Below are 19,862 nucleotides of genomic sequence, written 5' to 3'. Positions count from 1 at the left end.
ACGTACTCATAATTCAGGCCCAGTACGCTAAACTACCCACTTTAGAGCTGAAATTAATTGATCCGGCAAGCCCCCTAACGATTATCGAGAAAATAGCTGACGTTGGGAGAACGTTTCCACTTACTACTCCTCTTCCTCCTCCTCATTATCGTCATCTTCTATCCGTTACTCCTACCTTAGGGATTCGTTACTTTCTCATAACGAACGTGCTTCGCGTTACCATACCGCGATTTCAAGTAATGCGTCCATCAATGAAATTACTTCGTCGTGTAAACTACCGAATGAAAATTTAACATCGACCTATAAAATTGTTCAAACCTTCCAAGAAATCTCTAAAATACGCTAAAGTTGAATTCGACCAATGTAAAACTTCGACACTAGTAAAAACTATATTTACTATTAGTAGATATTAACTTTGGACTATTTCTAATACAAGAAAAAATTTCTCGAAAGAAATATTTACATTCTTCCGTCTATATTTATCTTAGTAAGCGAAAGGAGTTTCGGTTGTTTGGATAAACTTCCCCTTCCTTGTGATAGTATCGGCCGAACTTGTTTTCCGACTCTGTTTACGTCGTGAAAAATATTCATGAATAAAAAACTGCAATAAAAATATGAACAAAATAACAAATACAAGGCCAGCTGAAAATAGGGATGAGAAGGAACAAAATGTAATTCTAACGGCTTTAAGAGACTCGTGTTTAAACCTCGTCGGACGATGGAATGAACAAAGTAAAAGAAGACAGAAAGTGAGATAAAAGAATAAAAAGAAGAGGGAAAAGGATGCGGAATAAAAAAAAACGAGACTCAGAAAAGCAGAGGAAAGAACATAGAACGAGAAGCGCGGCCGACTAGGAGTTGCGAGAATAAAGAGAGAGAACGAGAGAGAGAAAGAGAAAGAGAGATGGAAAGAATGCGCTTGGAGCATGAGTCGGACGTACTTCTTCGCGTTTCAAAGTAATTTCGTTAAACGCTCGTAGAAACGTTCGTGGGAAGAACGTTGTTTAAATGTATACTCCGGACCACTGGTTCTGAAGTATAGAGAGAAATAGATTGTCTACGAAGAAGAGGAGAAAGACGTTTTTGAGATTCGCGCATGCACCTGCAACTACTACGTCACGCAATGTTCTCTCTCTTTCTTTCTCTCTCTCTCTCTCTCTCTCTCTTTTTCTCTCTTTCTCCCGCTCCCTCTTTTTCTTCCTCTGTCATTACTCTCCCTACGATCGAAATAGAATAAAGTACCGACAGCATTGAACCGTTGTCGACTACCAGAAGGTTTACTTCTATCGAAAGTGTAGTGGTAAAAATTTAAAGATCGTTTTAGTCGAAAGAAGATTGAACGGAAACGTACGCACATCGATTTAAAGGCTCTACATCAAATTACCCTCGTCTATCATTGCGTTTATGTTTCTCTCCTACCGTTCGTCCTCATCTACTCTTCTACCTTTTATCTACCTTCGATTTCTCTTCGACGAGACTCTTGAAAAGCAGAGGGAGCGAATCGTTGTGACTCGTTATAGTGGGAAAAATCGATAATACGTTGTGGCCGCGTGTGCAGTAACGTTTTATACGATCGTCGAGTTGGTTAATAGAGATCGCTAGAGAAAAGATGAAATCGAATGCCATTATATGGATACAAAGTTCGAAAGCGACGAGCCGTAAACCGAGAATGTTTGACCAAAATGATCGAAAATGTTAAGCCAAAGCGTGGAAAGGGTTGGAGCTTGGTGTCGCTTAGTTCCGTGGTGTCGCGAAAGGGCAGAGGAAAACGGGTTCGAGGTCTGTGCCAATAAATTCGAGGCTGCCCGCACGAAAGGACCGTCCTGCGGCGTCGATATTATTAGTTTACGGGGAACAGTGACTAAACTATAGACGGCCACTAAAATAGAGGAGGATAGTCGATAGGATAGAGCAGGGATGGCTCGGTTAGCCGGTAGTTGCGGTGCGACGTCGACCAGCCTCGCACCTTGCTTGTTTATGCCTCATTAGCCGCAGTAGTTACGTCAGTGCCCTTAACTACCCTACGAACTGAACACCGCTTCGTTCCCCTTTACCAACGCACAACGCTCCTCTTCTATGTATCTCTTCTACGTTTCTCTTCTACGATCTCCATCCCAATAGATTCTACTTCACGTATTCTCTATGTATGCATATTCGTGGCTACTATCGATACGATCAACGGGTATCTAAATCAGCTGATCTATAGAGCCGTATCTCAAAAGGAACACCTATGGAAAAGCAATATTTCTTCCTTTATATTGTCTCGAGAGATTCCTTAGGTCAATATAGCAGCTAGTCGCACTTTATGGAAGTCACACCGACCTCATTGTACACCGATAATAAAATTGTACGATATTCTGTCGACGCGAACGAAAGATCTTTATACGAATCTTTTTGCTCGATAACAATATACAAAAGGCCACTTTCGAAAATGATAAGAAGAAAATTATTAGATTGGTTGAAACAACATGAGCTCTTATACGAGCTCAAAAGGAGTATCAAAACCGTAGTAATGATCGTACGAATAACACCCGTGTGTATACAAATGTCGTCCGAGCCTGTTTCCTCTCCGTAAGAAAGGCTGTTAACAAGAGCCAACAGTTATCCACTACAATGAGCCATAACAAAGCTGTAACTGGCTAGAAAGTCCGGCAAGACTTTTCGACAATGGCATTGCCGCAAGCAAGGAACTTTCTCGTCATTGGCTTGTACATGCAATTGACGCATTATTAATGCGCTAGTATTTTGTTTGCATGATACTTGCTTTATCACGAAATTGCCTTTTGATCCTTCTCGTTTTAATTTTCCGGCCCTCTCGAAATTACATTCATCTACCTCCATGGAAAATTTTACGATACTCTTTCCATCCTGTTTAATAAAATCAATTAACTGGATCGAAGTCGTTAGAGTCAAGGAGATGAATTTGCAAAAATGTGAATCATGAAATTCGCACTCGAAAATCATTTGCTAATAAAGCTAATGTGACCGTGTAAAAAGCTCGTAAAATCTAGGAAGCGGAAAAAAAAGAGGTAGAGGAACGAGTTGAAATAACACGGAAGGTCCGACAACTTTCAAAGAATTCCACAGCGAATAACACCTTCTAGCTTTTTTCTTTCTTTCTCTACTCGATGACACCTCTACCATCTACTATGGTCGGTGCTACTTCTCTTTTCTCTCTCATTTTAGGGTGTCGCAACGCACGAAGGACTCGGCGCATCGAGCTTAGAGCTTTCGGTAGCAAAGCTTTCGCGTAAAACGAGCAACGCTTTACGGTCGTTCCGTACTAATGGAGTTTCAGCTTGATGTCGAAGAGAAAAGAAGAGAGAGAGAGAGAGAGAGAGAGAGAGAGAGAGAGAGACCAGACTAAAAAGTTCAAGTTGCATTCTTTCAATAACGGAATCGTGACGTCCGATCGAAGAGCAGCATTCATGTAATACATTCTTTCGAATTTTCTTTTTCTTCCCTTTCTCTTTCCAAGATACTTTTTTACTTCAGAAAAAATAAAAAAAAAAAAAAATATTCAAATCGTCGGACGACTATTTCAAACTAACCGAAGAATTTCACAACTCGAAGAGGAAGGTTAAGTCAGAAAAAGTTTCAAGAAAAGGACCAAATTGCCACGTGTTGCGCTTGAAAAACATTTTCGTTGCTTTTGCCAAGAGGGACCGACAAATTTTAACGACAATGATTTGTCGTCGGCAATCACGAGTACGAAATTTTCTTTACAAGTTCTTCTCGTATCTTTACGCGGATACAATCGTATTTTCTTCAAATGTAATTACTTTTCGAATATTCCCATTGAATGTACATCAAATCAACCTGCATATCTCTATTTTTCTCTTTATGTTGCTGTAATACGTATCTAAGATAATTCCTATAATATATAAGACGCGAAATATGTTCGCGTGTTTGATCGTACTTCGTCATTTTGGAAGATATCATTTGCGGCGACTAAGTTTCGTTCGTCTGCGTAGAAGAGAAGCCGCTAGGTAGTGTAAAGTTTTGCGCGAAATCACGTCCAAGTTGAGAAGGTGCCGCGACTGGTACGCTTGGAATTTCAAACTTTCTTTCTCCTCGACTATACTCGTTTATGTGGAAATTGGGACTAGGAAAATGTTCTAAACCTTGTAACTATAGTTCGATATGCACTTAACTTGTGCGAATCATTTTCTTCGGTTCTCATTGCCTTTTCCAAACGATTTGTTCTAAATGATAGGTAAATAACTAAGTAGTACTTCTTAAAAGTAGCACCTTGGAATCTTTCTCAAAAGTATTAGACGGTTCGAGAACCATCTTCATGAAATCTTTACGATGAAATCTTTTCTCTTGAACTTTTTTCAAAATAATTATATATAAAAGATTATATTTTAAAAAACATAAAAATTCTAATGGAACACTCGATATAAATCTAACAGGAATCCATAACAGCACAACCAATTTACGTTAAACAATGTAAAATTACACGTTTTGCTAAATGATTTGAAAGTAAGGTAACGTAGCAATAGTGCTCTATCGGGATGACCAAAGACGTAATCATATTCTTGGATGTTTCCTATTCTACGAGACGACAAAACGTATATGAAAAGAAAAAATGCTTCAATTATCGCCCGTAAAGTCTCGTCAGACTTTCACCGAGCGCATTTATCGCGGATGAATTCAAATTGTGACATTTCTAGGGGAAAGGAAGAAAAATAGCAGTGCGCATTAAGAGAGAGAAATAATGAGTGCGCAAGGGAGAGCCAACGAGCACAGAGGATATTTTGTAATTAAACAGGAATAGAGTCCGCGAACCGTTGATTCATCGTTTCGTATTATGGCGGAAATGTTTCGCAATTAAACGAGGTTGCGTCACTGCGAAAACGAGATGCCAAAAGAATTCAACGAAAAAAAAACGGAAATGCTAGCTCGTTTCTCCCACCTCTCGGCGTCAATCCTCTGGGATCTCGTTACCCGACGACTCGTGATTATTAATATCGTTGATAGATAATGAATTCGTCACGAGAAAAAGCTCTTAATCAAGTAGATATCACATCCCCCATCTCCTCGAAATATTCCAATCGAAATTTTTTTATTTGATTTGATCTAATACGAATTTGTAAAACATAGAAGAAAGTAATCTCTAATCTGAAAGAACTCGAATTGGAATTCACTTTCATTGAAATCGAAAAAAACGCGCACGATTAAGGGTAAACAGTTATAACGTGGATTAATCGATTTGATACAATTTTTATCGTAAAAATATAAAAATTTTGATTCGCACGATCAATTATTTTTCTTCCAACGTACCTACATTTCGAAGAAAACGAACGTGCATACACTCACGCTTGTTGCAGACTTTGAAATCTACGTACGAGAGATCGCATGCATGTTTAAAAAGGTCGGTATCTCGGGTTTCTACGAGGTAGCTGTAACGCACGGCAATGGAGCGGAGCCGCTTCACTGGATATGCCGGGGAAATGGAAAGGGAAAAAGAAAGAAAAATGAAAGATACAACAGACGTAGAGGGAAAAAGAGTAAGAGAGAACGAGAAAATGGGAGAAAGAAAGAAAGAGAGAGAGAAAGAGAGAGAGAGAGAGAGAGAGAGAGAGGGGCAGGGAAACGGCAGGAAAGGGTACGGAGAGCGTGGATTAGTAGGGGTAAAAGCACAGAGAGCTAAAGCCCCGCGAGAACTCGTATAATGTTCTTTCTTGGAAACTTTTTTTCCGGAGAACGATATGGCAGGTTGAAAAGGAAAAACGCAGCGTGCGCCTGCGAGAATCTAGTATAAAAAAAAAAAAAAGGAGAGAGAAAAAAAATGAAAAAAATGAAAAAAAAAAAAAATAAAAACAAATTAGGCGTCGTTTAAGAAAGAGCTCAAGGAAACCTCGTAAAAATACTACAAAAAGTTAAATAAGAATAGTTCCTCGAAAATTTGTCATACATTTAATACAGGCTTAATTTAAGAAAGGCAAAAGAAAATGAAGATTCTTTACGAAAGTTCGTATAAATTATTTATTTTCTCCTTGAATGTCATTCATTCAACTCTCGTTGTCATTTCGATTTTGAAACACGATGAAAGAAAATTCGAAAGGATACAGAATACACGTGTTACATATTGTTTCAAGCTACCGCGGAGCTGCAACGAATTTTAAAAGAAACTTTTCGATATTCTTCGATATTGTCGGAAAGAAGGAAGTTTTACTGGCTATCACTTTCTGTGCTCTATGGCAAACAGCTTGTCTTCGAAACAAGTGTCTTATAGTTTTCTATGGGTGCCAAACATTTGATTATGATACCTTGACGAATATGTAATAGATTATATAATCTACGCTTTTTGGGGGAAAAAAAAAGAAACAAAAAAAAAAAGAACAAAAGAAAAATAAAACGAAAGAGATAAGAATCCCGAGTATCACGTATCAAAGTGTATTACATAATGGAAACGCGCGTAAAAATCGACAATAATCTCGTTTCATTTGCTCGTGAGAACTTTAAATGTGAGACAACGATGAAAGTTCGTAAATAGTACGTCGCGTATTATTTCGCTCGTATATCACTGTGCTAGAGTGTAGGACCGGGAAACGGCGAGGGGTGTTGACGTTCGTAACATTTAAAGAGGAGAGTCTCCTCTTGCGTTTGTTCCGACAGTGAACGGGTAGGACATGTCCATTGAAGCGTGTCGTTACTAGAATGCTCTTCGCGCACGTAATAATCCTCTTTTCGTGAAAAGTACCTACTGGGAATTTCAGCGTTTGAATTTGCTATGAGCTCTGTAAAACAATGTGAGAGTAAGAGTGAGAGAAAGAGAGAGAAAGACAAAAAGAAAGAGAGAAAGGAAGAATAGAGAGATAGAGAGAGAGAGAGAGAGAGAGAGAGAGAAAAGAAAGAGAGAGGCGCGAAATGGCTCGTTAGAACGGACAAAGTAGCCAGTAGTTATCCCGCAGTTACGTCAGACGGCGGCTTGTGCGGGTTAAAGTCGAGCTTGAAGGCGGCAATATGCATGTATGTACATACTCATATGTACATAGCTTGGACTTATTCCCCTTGTATTTCCTGACGCGCATACATTATCCCGCTTCTTCGCGCAACGGTTCCCGTCGTTTACAACTGTATTTCAAACTGCGAGCGTAAATCGACGCCGAGTGGTCGCACGCTGTCCCCACGGAAATACGATATAGCAAAGTTGATCTTCCTACGCCGAGATACGTCCCTTCTCCTATAACCGAACTATATGAGTATATAGTTACAACTATATATATATATATATATATATACCTATATACACATAGGTCCCTCCATCTCCAAGCTTAAAACGATTCCGAATATGCAGTGGCATCGTGTTCGGAGACCAGTTTTCCCAAAGTTCAACGATGATAGCCATTCCTGCAATTTTCAGCAATATTTCGTTAAAAATGATCTTCTCTTAAATTCCATAGTAAGCGTTTTCATAGTTAAAAAAATTTTTTACATATGCGTATTTATAGAAGTAAAATATATTTTTTAAAATACCATTAGAATTGGCCAAGTACATTTTAAAATCCTCCTTGAAATCGTTCATGCGAATCTCGTCCTCGTATACCGGATGTATTCCGTGTCTACGTTTCAAAGTTTCGACAATTTCGCGCTTCGTTAGCTTTTTGCCTGTATTACCTTAATTGCGGAAAACGTCCATCGCGATTATCGCAGCGTGTTAAATGCAATAAGGAGAGTAACTCTCATGTTTCTTACCATTTCAATCTTACACGCGATACTAAATGACTAGTCTACGCCTCTTCTTTTCTTTGTTTTTTTTACTTCTACTTTACTCAACGATGTCGTTCGATCGTGTCAACAAGTTGGTTATGTAATATTGGGTGAAGTTTCTGATGTCACGACCTTTCAAATAATATTTACATAAGTTGATATTCTTTCTCTCTCTTTCTCTCTCTCTCTCTCTCTCTCTCTCTCTGTTTGGAAACCTCTAAATCGCATACTTGTATTCGATTGAAGGGAATATATACATTGAGAAGAATGTCAGAATAAATATTTCACTTTTAATTTGCACGAGTTTTTTTTAATAATATAGATAATTAGGAATATATTCCGGTTTCGTATGGTTAAATTGTTCAGTTTGAAAGTTCGTACGTAAATTGAATCAATTCTTGGGAAATTATTTGATCACTTTTTTTTTATCCATTATTGGATAAAATCTGCTTTAATATTTTTTTAAATATTATTGTTTAGTCCGCACTATTACATATACCAATAGGTTACAGTATAACGAAATAGGTAGAGCATTTGACTTTTCTTACTGTTTCGAATTTCACGCCAGGATATTTGTTCACTTTAAACAAAACAACCACGATGATACGACCGTTTTCATGTCTCCCTGTACATGTTGCTAGACATTGCTTGGTTCTGTCTCGACGTAAACAACTCGGAGAATCTCTCAACAATATTCCTCTCTGGGTGTTTCCTCGATTGAAATGCCGGACTGTGTGCATGATGTAATTTATTTCTTACTTAGTTCGAGTCTAATTCGCGCTTGAGATATTCTACAAAATAATCACCGGATGTCCTGTTAATTATCTCGTTCACGTAATACGATGTTTCATCGAGTCCACCGTTATTCTCCAAGCGCTTTAAAACCACGCGGACAAAAACATATAAATTTCTATTTTCACTATTAGAACACGATCGTAAAGATACTAAGGGTACCGGGTTAAACTCAAACAAAGTTGATAAGAGAAACAGTCGAAAGCTGTAAAGAAATATTGAACGTTCTACTGCTCAGTCTTCGTACTTATAACTGTGCAAATAAGAATGAGCTCGTTTTCTCCGAGCCTTAGTGTTTTCCATATCCACGAATACCGTCTCGTAACATTAGTGTAAATGCTTGAAATTTCTCTTCAAGTTCGTTAATGTTCCACCTCCTACCGTCGTTCTCTTTTACACGGCGATGCAAGATCGTTCTTATGCTTTTCCCGCATACGTACATGTCTTTTGCTCCCAGACAAAAGTTTAACTTTGCAAGGGAAATGGGAAAATTGCAAAAGCTCACTTAGTAAATGTTTGTTTGATGTCGAAAGCGCACACTCTCTACATTGCGTCGTTTGTAGAACGCGAAACGGAAATAAGAAACGTCACAATTCCATTTGTCGTCTATTTCTTACCTTATGATATCCGTTTTTGTAATAAAATCTTATAATAGTAAGAGAAAGGGAGACAGGGAGACAGATAGAAAGAGGAAAGAAATAATACCTGCATCGAATCGTTCATTTGTTTCGCTTTACTCGACTCGAACGATAAATGTCGTCGTACCTGTGGAAAAATCAAAAGTTTCACTTTTGTAGAATGATATCTTTCAATTTTCGAAGACAAAAAGTAAGATCGTGCTCTCTGTGATTACTGCAATGCGGTTCCTTCCTTTTGCTAACCTCTTCCATTCAGTATCCTTTACCTAAATCCATCTTTGTGGTTAAACCAAACCACAAGTCGTAAATTCCAACGAAATTCCGCCTATTCAAAATCTAGTTTTTATTTTTCCCTTCACAATTATACCAAACGTACATACGTTTTTCTCTGCTGTTTAAACGAGATCGTTGAGAAGAAAAAAGAAACCTAATTTCGCAGTTTCGTGAAGGCAAATAAAAGTCGGTATAATTCTTTATGAATCCGTAGAAGTATGCGCCTACATTTTCTTTTTAATTCAAAGATATATCGTAAATCAACTCCAATATAACGGAGTACAATTAGCTAATAAAATAAAAATTACATTATAATAATATCTTTTCCTTTCATTCTTTAACTTTATTAAAACAGATCAATCTTGAAAGTTTGAATGTTAGGTAAAAGTTTGAAAATTGCGTCCTTTGTTAAATTCACTACTTATTTGACTTTTTCCTTATTTGGAAAATATTCGTCATAATTTGAGAATATGTAAGGTAAGATGAGGATAATATTTGCAAATCTAAACAATCCTATTTATAAAGGGGCACACACGTATTTGCATGTACGTTTTCTTCATGAGAATGTTAATGCATTAATGAACTTTATAAAGTTTAGTACGAATATTTCTTCGACGCCTCTGATTCTATGATTTTCACATACCCGTTATTATCTATCTTTGACAAATAAAGTGTATCTGATTAAAATTTATTTCACGCTAGTACTCGTAGGTTTACGTCAAGAAACGTTAATCGATAACTTTATTACTTAAAAAGGCTTCAATTCCTTGCAATAAGTTGAATTCAAAGTATTTGACGTGGCGAATTAACGAATCGCCTTAAGTTTTTATTAATTTCTTTATTATATTAATAAACCTTTGTTTACCATTAATAGAAGTGTTCCCTATTTTTACTTGCATTTCCGTGTACCAGTGTTAAAATCGCGAATTTATTTTAAATATTTTTACATTTTTCTTTGCCATCTCTCATCGATTTATTACGTATTCTTATTACATGAAAACACGAACAGATTTCATAATATCATTATATATTCAACATTTTATATATTTTCTAATGAATTTTAAAATAGAGACTATTAAAAAATAATCCTTTTATCCTACCGAGATTTTCACTAATTATTTATTACTCTTTTACGTCCTCATTGCTTTTAATGTTGTCAAAGATATTCGTTTGTGTTAAACTTTTTGCTTGGATTAATTAGAATAATCCGTATATCTTTCTTTAGTTTAGCTTTCCGTATCATACATGCATATCTTAACAATGAAATTTGACCGCGAATAAGAGAAAACATTCGCTCGGTTATTTTTCGGAAAACTTCCAAGTTTTGTTGTAGCTAACTCCACAGAGGTACAACTTCGTTTATAAGTCGAACAACATTTACATTAAACTTCGTTTGCATCTAACAGAAATTGTGGTATTCACCACGGGATCTTATCACTACTTTACAATTTTATTCCATTATACTTATATACGTTTAATTAAGGTACAAGTTCTTTATGCTATAGAGTAAATTTTTTTAAGTAAGTTTTATATAAGAATACATTTTTACAATAATTTGAATAATTTTCATTACCTCACTTACATTTTATACATTATCTATTTATCCATTTTCTAGGTTATCTATTCGATTGTCGGAAAAATTCGATTTAAGAATAATTCATATAGTTGTTAGATCTTATTAAATTTCAGGATACTATTTACTTGTAGCAGCATCGAAATAAAAATCATGACTTTCAACTGTCTTTTGTAGGTATGTTGCAAGCCATCATATGCAGATATATATATATATATATATATATATATATATATATATATATATATTGCTTGATGAGAGAAATGGAGAAAGCTTAGACTACCTTAATGTAAATGTAGGAAGTTCTAAGGACAGTTGTAACGTTAGTTCCGAGCTAAGATGTATTATATTAAAGAACGCATCAGAAAAGAGAGAATAAGATAGAATGTAATTCTTAGACGTATCACAACGATTGATCATGCCGTCTTACATAGGGGAAAAGATAAATCACATTCTCAACTTATGGTTTATATTCGACTTACGAGTCGGAATGCAAAAAGGACTAAATTGGAAGAAAATAAAAGACGCGACTCTTAATCAACTGCAGTAGTCTTTTGGATTCTTTCATTATCGAAGACCAAAGGAGTTCAATGAGGATTGGAAGGGATCAGAGAGAGAGAACTCGAAGGGTATCAATCGAGCGGATTAGTTTACTGCTAAAAGCGTCTTTTCTTATGATAGAAAGGAACACGAGTGATGCTTCGTCACTGGCTTTTCTTCGTTCCATTCTTGAAAAACGAGACGACGCACGTGTAAGAAACGTTTCATCAACGAAGTAGAAGAATAAGAAAGGATTCCTTCGAATGAATATTCTTTTAAGAAAAAAGAAACGAGAGATAGGGGGCAAACCTTATGATAGAGGGCAGAGAAATAGACGTGCGACGGCTCGTCGGTTGATGAACGTGGAAAACGGATTTGAACGTTCCCTCTTTTATCAGAAAAAGAGAAAAAGAGAAAAAGAGAAAAAGAGCAAAAGGAAAAAAAAAGAGAAAAGAAAGCTCGGCGGTAGCTCGTCGATCGTACAATCGGAAGACTGTATGTCCGTGTTCATGGAAACGTGCTCTCTCGGTGGAACATTTATTGTCCGCCCTCGAGTTCGCATCGTCGTGTAATCCGTACGGACCAAACCTACACTTTCGTCTTTTATCGACCGACCGATCGAGTTGGTCTGATTGCGACACCATCTTTGTCGTACGTGATGTCACGCGAACGAATCTTTGACGGACCGTACCTCCCCGAAAGCGCAGTATCCACGAAATCAACTAACCGCTCGGTGTTCGCGCGGATAAGGTAAGGCTCGCTTGTTTATTGGACCGAAGTAATTGCTCGAAATAAAGAGAGAAAAAAGGAAGAGAATCTCGATCTTGTAGATTCCTCGGCCATAAACTCAAAACCAACGACCCGAGTCGACCAAGTACTTTGGCTCGTACGAACGGAACGATGAATCCCTAGATTCTCTTCCGTTACGATGATTAAAGCGATATCCCTGATCCTTCAACATAAATAGGTTATAAATGCCTCTTTTTTTTTTTCATTCACCTTTTTTGAAGCTATTTATCTAACAATAAGTTGAAAAAGGAAAATGCTGAATCATATCAGATAATTCGAATTGGCGTCAGAACTTTTAAATTATTTATTATCGACATATACACATACATACATACATACATAGTTAGATATTATCATTTTTGTCCGTAAGAAATGAGAAACATTATCCTGTCAATAAACTCGATGATAATCTAACATTACATATATAGAAATTTTTACGATATCTCTTGACTCGATCGAATCCCAATTATTTCTTCAATTTAATATCATTCTCGGCTATCGTTAAAATTGATCCTGTGAAAAATCAATCGAGCAGAATAGAAAATCCGGGAAATACGTAGAAGAAAGTAAAGTACACATGTAACATGGTTTACGATACATTCGATTCGACGGTTCTCCGTTTACTTCAAAGATGAAACATCTTACGAAAAGAACACAAATGTACATAAAATGTACATCTATATTTGCTCCGTTCGTTATCTTATTTCATATATCGCAAAGAAAAATGCAAGGAGGTCGCCCTTAAAAATATACCAAGCGATATTCTAAGAAATCGATGTTCGTTGAACGGACATTCGTCGTTCGAATATCTATGGATTGAAGTATTCGTTAACCTCCGACTAACAATAAGCCAGGTCGTCTCCATACCTTCAAAGGGTTCTTCAAGGTTAGGAAACTCAAAAGTAGGCTGTTTCCAATTTTAATAAGATCTAGAGAAGAATGTAAAGATAGAAAGAGGAAGAAAAAATTTCTTTCTCGTCCTTTTTCCGTAACGGCGAAGCGGCTGGCCGTCGTCCAGCCTAGAACGAAGGTGGATTCGGTAAGGGCGGACGTGCCTCGCCGTAATTCAAGTGGATAAGAGGAAAGGTGCTCCATCCTGCGGACTCTCGTTCGCTCGTCTCCAAAGTCCACAAGAAGCCCGAGTACACAGAGGATGCGAATGAGAAAGCCGTGTAAAAAGGATCTCAAGGATTAAGATGACAGAAGCCGCGATGGAGCATCGCCGGAGGTAGACGTGATTCGTGACCGAGTGTCTCGCTTTTGCGAGTATGCTCCTTCGAAGGGCAAATTCCAAAGCAACCACTTAACCCCTTCAGGATTGATCTTTCTAAAGGTAAACTGTATACCGGACGTGACGTCTTTCGCGCGAACCCACTTTTCTGTGACCTTTCTCGACTTTCCTTCTTCTTTTCGTCTTCTTTTCATCCTTTCGCCTTCACTGTCAACGAAGTCAGACGTTTCTAATAAAAACTTAAAATCCAATTATCGCCCTGCTAAGAGAAGAGAAGAAACGAACGTTCCTTATCGACTCATACCTTATGAGGCTTCTTTACAAAAGCCAATGTTATCATTATCCTTCGTAAATCGTAAATTTAAAGATAAATTTTGAAAAATAAAAGCCTAATAAACTTTTTGAGTACTTTCTTTCGATCAAATTGACAAGCTAGGTACAGCATATCAAATGAGAAAGAGAGAAAGGGAGAGTGTGAAAGAGAGAGAGAGAGAGAGAGAGAGAGAGAGAGAGAGAGAAATAGAACCGCGTCAAATTTGGATTGCCATGTCGATGAAAACAAATCCAAAATGGATTTCACTGACTAACGATCGATAGGCTAACCAGGAGGATTGACAAGAGCTGCCAGCGTTATTAAAGGGGAGAGGAGGATGAAAGGAGGAGGATAGCTGCTGGCAATTATAACGTTGTATAGAATCCACCGGTAAATAATGGGTTCGATCGGTATTCGACCAGAACATCAATCACTTCCGATCAGCAAAGCCAACTGACTTTAGCCTAAATCGGATGGTCAAAGAGAGACGATCGAGCAAGAATTTCAACAAGGAACGTGGCTATGAAAATTGTATGTATCTATAAGATATACATATCTGTCAGGTTCAGAGGATTTATCAAAGTAAAGAGGAGAGATGCAAATTGAAATGATTTATATGATAAAGAACGACAAATACAGTAGATTTATTTGCATTTGATGTAACAAGATAAATGAATGAAACAAAGATGAAGACAGACATACTATATTTACAAGAAAATATATAGACAAAGAAAGAGAAAGAAGGAAAGAGAAAGAGGAAGAGAGAGAGAGGGAGAGAGAGAGAGGGAGAGAGAGAGAGAAAGAGAAATGAAGGGAGAGATTGATACTAACAAACAAGAAATATTTCATCGGCGCAATGGGCACAAGGTGAAAATGATTAATCAGAGTCAAGTCGATTGTTCGCCGTGAATGCTAGCATTCTCGGTAAACCCATCGCACTGACCACACAGCACGTGATACGATAAGGTCGCGTCTGGCGACTGAGAACGTTCAGATTGAACTCGCAACCGCAGCTGATTGTGACTTATCATTCGCATCGGCTTCAATGGACAAGCCAGAATCGAATCGCTGGTTTGACCAACTTCTATCTACTGTGCTCGATTTGTTGCGGTGGTCTACAGGCGTGGAAGTTGAGACCTCTATCGAACGTCGAGCGAATGAAGATATTTAATGAAATGTTATCATCGTTGTTTCGGACTACGTCAGAAGGATATGAAAGCACAGAATAAGTTCGATATGTCGCATGAATTCATTTTTATGATTATTGAATCGATTCTTTTCATTTCACTAACATACGTTTATAGTTTCTTATTTATCCAATTGTATTTTCAATGATAATACGATCAATGACATCAATCATTGATTTCACGAAGAAATATAATCAACGAGGAATAATGAAATATACTTTTAACTTTTTGTCAAATTCTATTTTTGTCATATCTAAAATGAAATAAGATAAATCATACTTTTCTATAGATCTATTTGAAGATGATTACGGATAGCAAATTGCTTATTTCGTTCGTTTTCCTGAGAACAATTCTTAATACTTTGTCAGAAAGAAAGTATTCGTTTTTACTTTTCGTATCTTACGTATCAAAGTATAAACCAATTTCAAACAACGAATCAATTAGATTTATAATACACAGTCAAATATTGGATTAAAATTTTCTATTAAAATTCGAGAAATCTTTAAGGGTCTCGAAATATAATATTAAAATAAAAAAGCATAAATATATGCGTCCTTAAAGAAATCCTTATATTTGATTAATCAGTTGATTATAATAAGGTAAGACGAAAAAAAAAAGGAGAACATCGATTATAAATGGAAATTTTTTCAAAAGACCGATCAAATTAAAACGTACTTTTTCGAGAAATTACTCCAATAAAAAGCTTAGTTAAAAGCTCTCTCTAATTTGACAACCAATTGACTTAGAAGCCTCTTAATTTTTATCGATTTTTAGCAATTCGTTCTTCTTTTCCCCAACAAACTTTTCTTTAACTTTCGTTTAATCTTGTTTTTATTTTTGACATTTCATATCCTAAACAGCATACTCGAGAGAGGATATAGTCGAGTTTATATCGACTGTTCCTTACTTTATTTTTCATTGATTTTTCAAGTCAATGCCGTAATAATAATACGAAATAAAATAAAATGTTGTAGGAAATCATTTCTATGAATCGCTTGATTCAGAATAGTTCTATAAATTATTATTTAATTAATTTAATAAAAACTAATTTTTTTTTTCCCAGCGAAAGTTGAATTAAAATAATAAATTTGATAACGCGGAACGAAATTTGATAAGAGTAGATGATCTCTAATTAAGAAGCTTATTAACAAAGCTTCTTTCGACGCAGAACTCTGAGACTACTACTCGCTGTGTGTTTGTATAACATAATAAATTATAATTATCCAATTACTAAAGTAAGGTCGCCAGGAAAAACTCGGGACGAATATTGTATATACACTAGTTTTCTTTAAAGCAGATTACGGATTCTCATTACTCGCTGCTACGACCAGGAGTTTCGTTCCACTTGTTCCGCTTTTTATCGCAAAATTGGATCAAATCTTCGGCCTCCTTTCTTCCCTTTTCCTTTTTCTTTTACTTTTACCTACCTGCTCCTTTCCTACTTTCTTCTCTTCCATTCTGGATTTGTCTTCTCGCTTACTGCCGTGCAGATTCGGTAGAAGAATGCGTCGGGGTATACGAGTGCCATTTTTACATTTGCATATAAATAAGAGAGGATAGCGCGTGGGTCGAGCGGATCTATGTGCCCTCTGTACGCTTATATACCTATGTATATACATATACGTGCTGGCAGATTTCTTCGTATATACGTTAATAGGACATAAAGGTATTCGGGTGCTCTTCGACGAAGTATATACTCCGAGAACGACGTCTCTGTTATCACGTGGCGGAACGTACACGGACGGAAACTCCGGTATAGCCCCTTTAATCGAACCCGTTACGAACTCGTGGATTTTCGTTACGCCTAGTCCTCCTTGCTTTTCCGTACCTCTACGTTCAACCAATGTTTAGTAACGTCTCTCTCTTTCTCTCTCTCTCTCTCTCTCTCTCTCTCTCTCTCTATTAAACTTGAAGAAACTCAAAAATAATTAAATGCATACGGAAACGAGAAATTTTTAATCTTTACGTCGTTTCAATTTCTTCGAATTTGACAAAGCGTAAAAAGTTGTTACAATTAAAATTTCTTTTAATATTATTTTTAATCCGATATACGTATAAAGATTTGTTAAAAAGAGAAACAAATTTGTGCGAATGATTGTTTTAATCAACGTTAAATAATTCATTCATGGTTTAGAATGCGAAGAAAATTAAAATGAAAACTACGAAATTCAGTCACGAAGCTGTGAAATTTCGTTAAACACGAGGAGGTGTCGCGAGAGAACGAAGTGCGCACGATACGGAGGTGTAACTGGAGTGGATTGAAGGAACGCAATTTAAGTGAATTGGGCCGTGTAACCCTCTTCTACCCGCATGTAAATAGATTTTAATATACTAACACGTCGTACTAGTATACTAACACGGTCTATGCGAAGTGTAATTTCAAGCGTTTAACCTCGAGAGGGGTTTGAGACGTTGAAAGGGTTGCCGTCGAATGAAAGGACATGGACGTACGGTGCCGTATGCGTTGGTTCGTCTACGGTGTCAGATTTAACAACTTTTCATGACAATGTAAAGCGGACCAATTACCCGTGTTAATTAGAGATCTTTGCTTTTGTCAAGATAACGGTATGCACCTGATAATAGTCTGAGGGAAAATTGCACGCATTATAATCAGCCGTCGTAAAAATTAATTCATGCCATCTAACCCTTTAATTATCATTCGAATGAAAAAGATAAATGTACAAATATTATACTTTGTCATTGTCATTAAATGCGAAACACGAATGGAAATATAAAAGTAAACAACTAATTAACTTATATCGTTAGTAATATTTCCTTATAAATAAGTTTATTCTAATGCTTAAATGAAAGACAAACAAAATATAGAAATATTCGAATATTTTTTTGTCTTTTTTAAATTACATTATTTTTTTTTTTTTTAATTGAACCAAATTTTCCGAATTTTTAATTTGTATGCTTTTTGTATGCGAAGCAATTTGTATGCTATATATAAAGTATATAATGAATTCGAAAAAAAAAAAAGAAAAAAAAGAAAAATTGAGTTTCACATTGAAGCAACAACGGGAAATATAAAGAGAAAATTCTTTTTTAAGTTTAATATTGAGGGCGACAATCGAAAAAGCACATATGCATTTTGTAGTCACATTTATTCATAGATCTTTAAAATTATGCTTAAATGTTGTTATAGATCCTTTCTTAACTTTGTTCTAAATATTATCCCATGTAATTCAATTTCAAAAAGTATCCGAATATTTATGTGACCAACCGTATATAGATAAATACATACATATATCGAATATACCGGATGGGACGACGATAAAAAGGTGGGCTTATTTGTAAATAACTACCACGACTCGCAATGCGAATCGTGGTAGATGTTGAACGTATTCCGAGAGAAATTACGATAAATAATCGTCGAAAATTTTCATGAGAATAGCAGGGTGGTGGCGCAAGCACGAGACGCCACCCAAACGCAACACAATGCCGTCTGGTTCTATTTGCATAACAATGTTTAGCCGTGAAAACAAAGCTCTGTGACGGACCGAGAGACCGTCGTTTCACAGCGCCTTTGGGCAAAAAGTGACGTATTAATACCAACTGAATTTTCGGTAGTGTCGTCGGACTTAATTTTGGCACAGCACCCTGTTAATTGTTCAAGAACTTAACGTTGCCATTTGTTAGTGCAATCTTCAAGACCAATACAGTTGGTATCTTTCGAAAGACAAATAGAAACGAAAAGCGGGTCTCTCTGTTTGCGCAAGGAAGGTATCACTTTACCAGATTAGATAGCTTTTCGATGAAACCGTAACCCGAACAGAAAATTTTCTTATCATTTTCTTTAAGTATATAAGATACTTTCGAAAAACGATAGTCATCCAGAAGCATCTTTCCGTAGTATTTCTGATCAAAAATCCGAAAAGCTTGTTTTTGTTTGAAAGACAGAATAAATATAGTCATTTTCCATTAGTATTTTCTTATTAAATTAGATAACGTATACTTATCGAATTAAATTAGGAAGGAATTTTAAAGTGAAATCAGTTAATCGTAAAGTATCGAGATATAATCTTCGTAGATATGGTATTTAGAACGAAAAACGATAGTAGCATCGAGAAAGGAAACGCTTTTCTGGAATTATTCGAGAAATAACAAAATATATTTAATCGTACATAATTTTACATGTTCTTAGGATCGAAACAAAAGGACATATAAAACGAAGGAAACAATAGCGTGCGTTAAAGCGTATCGATCGTTCGTAAAGGCGCACGAAAGCTCGGAAAATCGGCCAATCTCGCGCTATAATTTGCCGAATATGTATCACCGTGCGGCGCAGCGCGGCGCGGCGATTAGTTCGGAAAAGCAGCAGTTTGGTCTCGGTGAAATATCTCGAGTGAGCACGGATCGAACATAACCGTAATACGTAAGGGGACATTGGTTGTAACGGGAACAGAAACATTATGTTCGTATCTGCTTGGTCTACCACCTTCCCACAGAACTCAATAATTTCGGCAATGGCCACGAGCTCGAAAAAGGTCCGGTAGTGTGATGCCATGAGAAAGGGGGTCGAACACGTAGCACGAAAGTGCGTGATGCACTCTCGTGGCGTGCTCGCGGGCAGTAACCCTAAATATTAACACGTGCCCTATGCGGCGAATTGCACTGCATTACCATCGCCAGCGTGGTCGGCCATTACCGTGGAAATATTGAATTTCGTTATCGACCTGAAATTATCAGGCTGACCCGACGCTCTAAGGACAAGCATTACCGGACTATAAAGCCCAGAGAACTCTTCAAAGGGTCGTTCAACGTGTGCGTCGAGGTTCGTGCTGTTGTTGAAGCTCGAATATAA

At 36.8% G+C, this 19,862-nt stretch overlaps 1 protein-coding gene across 3 annotated transcripts in view; it reads left to right on the top strand.

The window, feature by feature from the left end:
• Window positions 1-19,862, top strand: part of LOC124427551 (nephrin-like) — a 283,707-nt gene that overhangs the window by 173,737 nt on the left and 90,108 nt on the right. The gene's annotated exons all lie outside the window — the stretch shown is intronic.

This window comes from Vespa crabro, chromosome 10 (genome assembly GCF_910589235.1).
Source record: "Vespa crabro chromosome 10, iyVesCrab1.2, whole genome shotgun sequence".
Taxonomy (NCBI): Eukaryota; Metazoa; Arthropoda; class Insecta; order Hymenoptera; family Vespidae; genus Vespa; species Vespa crabro.
The sequence above is the reverse complement of the archived record's forward strand: the minus strand, read 5'-3'. Positions and strand labels throughout refer to the sequence as shown.